The sequence below is a fragment of the Propithecus coquereli genome, unplaced genomic scaffold (assembly GCF_000956105.1).
Source record: "Propithecus coquereli isolate 6110/MARCELLA unplaced genomic scaffold, Pcoq_1.0 Scaffold381, whole genome shotgun sequence".
NCBI lineage: Eukaryota > Metazoa > Chordata > Mammalia > Primates > Indriidae > Propithecus > Propithecus coquereli.
The window spans coordinates 1480518-1486797 of NW_012149519.1; the positions used below are offsets into that span (position 1 = coordinate 1480518).

A 6280-nucleotide genomic window follows, 5' to 3' on the forward strand; every position below is an offset into this window, starting at 1 on the left:
TTTTCATGAACATATAATTTAAATTCTTTCTGTGAGTCAGGAAACCCCAAAGCGGGGCACTCATAAGACTCTGCTTTAGTTTTTCAAAGGCATTTTGACAGTCTCTGGTCCAGATCAGGGGCTCCACATTTGTCCCTTTAAGGGCCTCATACAAGGTCGTTGCTATTAGTCTAGAGTTTGGGATCCAGATGCAACAGAGTTCTGCCATTCTTAGGAACCTGCACAGTTGTTGTGGGTTCCCTTGATAATTTGGAATCCCAGATAAGTAACCTGCTGTTTGGAAATCTTTCCAATTGCAGCTTCTGCAAGATCCCAATAAGCCCTCACCAAACAGAGCAGGAGAGTCTTTTTAAACCCCTGAAGCAACACAGTCCAGCAGCGCCACGAGGCCACGCAAGTCCCATGATCCTGTCATTCAAATGTGACTGAGTACCATTCATAGTCACTTGTACAATATCATTAATGGCACATAGGTCCTGGATGAATCTATACTCATTAGTATAGGAAATTTAAATTCTTTCTGTATGTACCAGGGTCCTGTCAGCCTATACATCCTTACTCACTTTTAGAAGCTTCTTGCAAATGCTGTAATGATGTGCAAGTCTGCTGAGGCAAAACAAACTGCTCCACTATGGCAGCCTCTTGGATGCTTCACCAGGCCCTGGTACTCATCCAGCAGGAGCTTGGTGGCATCCCCAAAGGTGAGCTTCTGCCATTTCTGGAATGGCTCCTGTTGCTCCCGCTGTTTGCCCATGTCTGCCGGCTTTGGTGGTGGAAGCAGTGGCAGGAGCAGCTCCTTGCTTTGGCTGTGGCTCTCCAGGGTCCACCTCCTGGGCCTGCTGCAGTGAGTTCCTCAGCCAGCACTTGCTGACAGCTGCCTCACCACTGCCTCTTCTCCCCTGTCCTCCCCACGTGCAGCTGGTACCAGGGGCCAAGGTGGCAGTTGGGTGGGGCCTGACTGCTTCTGCCCATACCGCTTGGCACCAATCGAGTCCCTTTGTGAATTGCACCTGGGGCATCTATAGGATATTTGGATTGGAGCTGCTAGTGAGGCAGGGGCCCCTGGGTTCCCTCCTTTGTCAGCTGAGTTGTGGGCTTGAAAAAAACCATTTGCTCTCCTGGGGGTTTCTTGTTACTTGGAGCCCTTTGCAATTTGGGGGCAATGTTCTTTCCAATGTCCTTCCTTTTTACAAAAAGCATGCTGATTGTACATCAATCTGGGTGAATTTTTCCACCCTTTCCTTTTGACTCTCTTTAAGGATCCTGCTGGCTGTCCTTACACATTCAAGCCCCCTATCTGATATTGCCATAATGGAAATTTCTCTGCCCTGGCTATAGGTGCTCTGGCCAAATTGAGTTCCCTGCCAGGTCCTAGAAGGAGAGACCATTCCTACTTCCCCGAGTCATAACCTAGTGGATGTGGGACTGAAGAATTAATTCCAGTCACACCGTTCCCAGCCCCTCCAAGATGCTGACTCTGGAAGTGAGCTGGCCCCCCCATGGATCACCCCAGCTGCAGTGGGTGTTGTGAGCACCCCTGAGAGCCTGGCAGGTGCCAATGTTTCCCTGCAGTGGGGAGGCAGTTGGGTAATGGGTGCTCCCTCCTGCCCCCTATTTTTCCCCTTGCTGTGTGCCACTGGGCAGCTGCTCATGCACTCTGGTCCCCCCTCCTGCTGGGTCCACCCCTGGGGCTGTGATGCTGCACAGTGTCTCACCTCAGCTGGCCCTAAGCAGCCAACCCGGAACTGGTGTGTCCCAGGGAATATGACTGTCCAAGCATCTGGAAGGCCCTCGACAGTCAGGGCAGCAGGGCCCCAGCAGTGTGAGCTTAAGTGCAGTCAAGCCCATGGCACCTTCCTCTGCAGTTGGGGAGCAGGTTCATGAGATCCAACCTTAGTTAATCCCTTCCCAATTTTATCACCCTGCCTTTCAGCCTCCTTATTATGCAATTGCATGAAAGATTGTACATATGGGGTCTTGTCCCATTTACCTGACCTTTGACAAAACAATTCCAGTTGTAAGATAGTATAATAATTTAAGATTTCATTCGATAGCCATTTCTCCTTACAGCAGCATGTATATCGGATTACAATAACACCATTCTCTTTTAGACATAGACTTAGAGCAATAAGTTGGCCATTTAGTCAAAATTCTCCCCAAGGGGCTTTCAGATGGAATAGAAATGTAGCCTCCCATGTTGACAAACAACCACAATGAGCACAATATGACAAGTAGACAATACAGAGAATCTCCAATGCCTCAAATGCCAAACAAATGGGAATCGGACAAACGAGAACCAAATTTTCCCAATCCCAAAGGGAATGAATTCCCTGGGTTCCCTCAACCATGACTTTCACTCAACTGTGACTTCCACCCTCAAATGGCACCTACAAACAAATACCATGCCACAGGGCTGGAGATTTGAAAACTTCCCCCAAATGGGTGGAATCAAGGGTCTTGTCATGTATGCTGCGGAACTTACTCAAACAAATGGACAAGGCATCTGGACACTTCCCAAATCCATTTCCTTTACCTCAAAAAAAGTTCAAGCTGGTCAGAGCTACGTCTAATTCAGGGAGAAAGAGCCGGGAGTTCCCCAGAGCTAAACAGGCTCCAGCAGCTGCTGGGGATGGTCCTTTACTCTCTCATCCCAAAAAGATGTTGCTCCCACCAGTGAAGACCCACAGCTTGACCAGGGGCTGCTCCCCACCTCTTCCAGCCATGGCAGCAGTCACAGGGTGCTGTTCCACCGGGGCACTGATGGGCTCATCCAGGGATGCCAAATTCTGGTACCAAAAGTTTGGCACTTGTCCCCAAGGCCACATAAGAAGAATGAGGACAAGTGGTTTGAGGAAAAGGGAAGAGAAGTTTATCAACTTGCTGGCAAATGAGGAGAATGGTAGACTTGTGTCTTAAAGTACCATTGTTCTATCTATAAGCAGAAATACAGAGCTTTTAAAGGGATTTTCAGCTTGGGGCTATTGCTTTTAACTATAGTTGATGGTTCTGATCAACCTCATCTCTGGCAAAGACAATCTTGTGGCCTCATTGACCCATCTCCTTTGGAACAAAAACACAAAGAACAGTGCCCTGCCCTTTTGATTACCGGCCTCGGGCAGGGATGCAGGTTTTAATTCTCCAAAAGAGTGTGAGGTGGGGTTTAAAGAGACAGCTCACAGAACATTTTACTGCTTTTCAGGCCATTCCCTCTGTTATATGTTTTGTTTAAATAGGGATAACACATATGTAGATGACATAATGATTCTAGAAAAAAAGACAGATAATAAAAATATTCCCATCTTTAAAATAATGTAAAATACATTTTAACAATATTCTACATGCATGTAAACTTCTGATTTAATTCCATGGTTTTATCAGGCCAGAAACACAGTTGGTTTTGATTTTTTAAACAGATATTAGTATTGGAACACATTGGCTTATTAATAATTAAGGCATTTTGCATATACAAGACCTCAGTGTGAACAAAAAATGTTTAATATTGGTTTTTCGATGATGTCTTCAACTTTCAGTCTTTTCAACATAATAGTTGCACACATTTAGGTATTTTTTTTATAAAACACAATCTTAAAAAAATTAATGATGATTGGTCTTTGTGGTGCTTAGTAGTAAGTCCTATCTTATTTTTTCACATACTATAAATTATATTCTTATGCAGGATTGCATTAAAACCCAGTAGTTCTTCAACAACATTACAAATAACCATATGAATCCCAAATGCAACAAAGGCAAATGATCTTCATGGTGCACTTTCACTTCACTGAAGTTGAAGCTGCTCTTTTTGGATATTTTTCCACTTCAATGTGAAGTAAATTTTAGGGTTTCATTATGTGGCTGTTTATTTATTTTGAGACAGGATCTCACTCTTTTGCCTGGGCTAGAGTGTAGTGGCATCATCGTAGCTCACTGCAACCTCAAAGTCCTGCGCTCAAGTAATGCTCCTGCCTCAGCCTCCCAAGTAGTTGGGCTACAGGTGTGTACCACCACACCCAGCTAATTTTTCATTTTTTGTAGAGACAGAGTCTCACTATGTTGCTCAGTCTGGTCTCAAACTCTTGGTCTCAAGTGATCTTCTTGATGCAGTCTCCCAAGTTGCTAGGATTATAGGCATGAACCACCATACCTGGCCCATTAGCCCAGGCAAAAGAGTGAGACCCTGTCTCAAAAAAAAAAAAAAAAAAATGGTTGTGATCTCTGCCACAATTTACAAGTATCGGATAAGATTTTTTTGTAAATCATATAGTCCAGGAATGTTTTGAATAACCAAATGCTCTTTAGTAGATTAAATTTCTTAATGCAATTGTGATAAACAAGTACCTACATCCTTAGCTATAATATATTACCAGTATATCCTAGAACCGAAGTAAGATGGTTTTCTTGTTCCCACAATCCACATAATTGTTGTTTTAAAATATGACTATTTCCATCATTTATAATTTGTATTTCAAGATCTGTAAATTGTGGAAGAAATCACAACCATTTTTTATCTTTTAAAAAGCCACATAATGGGTCAGGTATGGTGGTTCATGCCTAGAATAATGCTAGCAACTTGGGAAGCTGCATCAGGAGGATCACTTGATAATTCTGACCACAACTGTTTTATGACTGCTTGAAGCCCGTTTAAGGCAACTCTTACATATTTTTCAAATTTGCTTTTAAGTAATGACTTTACTAGAGGCAACAAGTCTATACAGCAGCCAAGTGAGATACATTGTTTTCCACCAATTTACTCAATTTATTATTCACCAATAGTTTGCAAGATCTTCTATCCTTTCCAAGGATAAAAGTTCACTTATATTAGTACTTCTCTTTCTCAAGAAAGTTAAAGCTACATTCAATCTCAAATTCCTGCTGAACAAAACCTGGGCCATTGTTTCATGGTCCTGAGGAATCTCAGGAGAAAACTCACCATATTTTGATTATGGGGTTTCTCTCTGTGAGAACCAGAATCACTGGAGTTAACCAAATGTGATCAACTATCATGGTGTGATTTTTTCAGGCAGGTGGCCTGCACAAGCCATTTCATTTTCTTTATTTGCCATGTCACGGCCCCCACTTTTAATGAACTATTTTTTTCTGTCACAAGGGATGACAGAACTTTCTTTCTGCAATAGATCACCTTATGCAGTTTATCTGTGCTCTTCACAGCTTGTCCAGCTGTTCTATTTATGAAAGCAGCTAACTGTTTTGGCGCTTATAAGAACATGGTCTTCATGTTATTATTAATGAAACTAGAGATCCTTATTTTTTTTGGAAGATCAAAGGAATGATCCTCAATATTATTGCAAAAGTTATTTTTTATAACGTTGTGGGTTTCAGATGCCATAATCTCTTAAATACTGGTACCTTGTGGTACCAAGGCACCTCAGCCCAGCCTGGCACTGATGAACCAGGCCTAGAGCGTCCCTCAGCTCCGGCTCAGGGACATTCAAATGCAGCCGTTGCCTTTCTTTACATTTTTGCAAATCTCTTCGTTGCCTCTTTATTAGAAGACACATTCTTACATATACTTCTGCATTCAATCCATTGTAATTTGTTGTTTGGGTTGAAATGTATGAAGAAAACCTGGCCTTACATAGACATGGAGCTGAAAAAAGGGAGGAATATTTTAACAGTGTTTTCAGAAATTATAGATATTCTATAATACTATACCCAAACTTGACAAATGGTATTTTCTTAAAGATTTGTTGCAATTTGAAATCTGGAACCCTATCGAGGAACTTTCATACTCCGATATATTGAAATCTATTGGGCTAATTTGCACTTCTGTTAGCAGCCTCCAAGTGGAGGTTTTTCCAGGTTCTTGGTGATTAAGGGGAAAAGAATTTCAGGATGCACTAGTAAGCCAAAGCAACAGTTTTTGTTTTGTTTTGTTTTGTTTTGAATGACAGAAAGCAAAAGTGTACTCTCCAAAGACAAGAAAGAGAGCGGGCAGGCTTGAAAAGAACAACTGCCCCAGAAGGAAATGGATTTTGGTCTTTTGAAGTTCTAGAATTGGATTCCCTCCCATTTTCATACTTTATATGGTTGTCTCAAACTGTCATGGTGATTTCAAGGGCGGAGAAATTTTAAAGCCACAATGTAAATGATATTATAATTAGCCAAAGTTCATGTAAGGTGGCAGAGATAGCTGACAAGCTGGTTGAAGCTGGTTCTTGCCTGTGGTTATCAGCTCCTCTAGTTATTTTCTGCCTGAGTGTTGTTTATTTTAACACCTGCACCCAATTTGCAAGCCCCTGCATCTGCTCTCAGCCCTGTCTCC

The 6280-nt window shown here is 42.5% G+C and overlaps 1 pseudogene; it reads right to left on the reverse strand.

The window, feature by feature from the left end:
• Positions 1-2645: 2645 nt before the first annotated feature.
• On the reverse strand, positions 2646-5344 carry LOC105816677 (annotated as a pseudogene).
• Positions 5345-6280: the final 936 nt, after the last annotated feature.